Genomic DNA, 1,077 nt, shown 5'->3' with positions numbered 1-1,077 from the left:
CATAATGGGGTGTAGGTGGGTAGGTGTGTGTGTGTGTGTGTGTGTGAGAGAGTGTGTGTGTGTGTGTGTGTGTGTGTAAGAGAGAGAGGGGGGTAGAGAAAGAGAGAGGTATGAGTTTTTAAAGGTCGCAGCCAGTACATTACTGAAAAGTCCTTAATCTCCAAATGTCCATTGTTCATCATAATCATATGAGAAAGAAAGTCCTACTTGTTGCTGGCTTCTCCAAAGTCTTCACAGAAAGGTGGTGTGCAGAGGTATGGAACCCAAACTACAATAAACAACACAGCATTATAACAAAACAACTCAATACACTTTTTTCTTTGATGATATGATCTATGAACACAAGTAATCCTTTGTCAAATCACATACCTTATTCAGCAAGGGCTCACTGGCAGAAGTTGGTGTTGTCCATCCATCTTGTCTCTTATTATCTTTCACTACTGTGACACAAGACAACAGCAAATCAATCATGGAACAGTAGAAATAAATACCCAAAATGTATTGTTAAAATGAATACCTTCTCTTTGTCCCTGTCTTCCATTTCTTTGTCTGTACCCCTGTTTTTCTTCATCTGTGTGTCTGTTTTGCCTTTATGTTTCAGGTCTCTCTCTCTCTCTCCTTTGTGCCTTTCTTGCTTGTCTCTTCTCCATGTACTTCTCCTGGCCTTCATCATCTATATAATCCTATTGTTATTGTCTTTCTGGTCTCCAGAAAAGAGTGTAAAAGTGGTAGAAAGTCAACTGCTGCCACGATGCCGCTGCAACTAAAACCGTCAAGCTATGACTGATACCTTTTTCCCCCTCAGTCACAATTTGAATCAATATCCACTTATGCTCTAACTTGCAACAATAAAAAGATTGCTTTAAAGTTGCTTCTTGAAAAAGGTTGCATATTTGACCGACAGCTATAATAATTAGATTGATTTGAATAAATAAATAAACAGGCTACTTCAGCTACTACTCTTGATATTCCAGATTATACATAAAAAAAATGTAATTTGAAAAATGTAGTTAGTTTCAGAAGTGCAGCTGCATTCTTTTTGCTTTGTGCCCTTTTTTTTCGTTTAGAGCAACCACT

The 1,077-nt window shown here is 37.9% G+C and overlaps 1 long non-coding RNA gene across 1 annotated transcript; it reads right to left on the bottom strand.

Moving 5' to 3' along the window:
* Positions 1-206: 206 nt before the first annotated feature.
* Positions 207-650, bottom strand: LOC132896110 (uncharacterized). The gene is made up of 3 exons (XR_009655935.1): positions 518-650; positions 370-440; positions 207-268 (listed from the first exon to the last, which is right to left on the bottom strand). It is a non-coding gene; the product is annotated as an uncharacterized LOC132896110 (long non-coding RNA).
* Between the last annotated feature and the right edge of the window lie 427 nt (positions 651-1,077).

This window comes from Neoarius graeffei, chromosome 13 (assembly GCF_027579695.1).
Source record: "Neoarius graeffei isolate fNeoGra1 chromosome 13, fNeoGra1.pri, whole genome shotgun sequence".
NCBI classification, from domain to species: domain Eukaryota; kingdom Metazoa; phylum Chordata; class Actinopteri; order Siluriformes; family Ariidae; genus Neoarius; species Neoarius graeffei.
The sequence above is the reverse complement of the archived record's forward strand: the minus strand, read 5'-3'. Positions and strand labels throughout refer to the sequence as shown.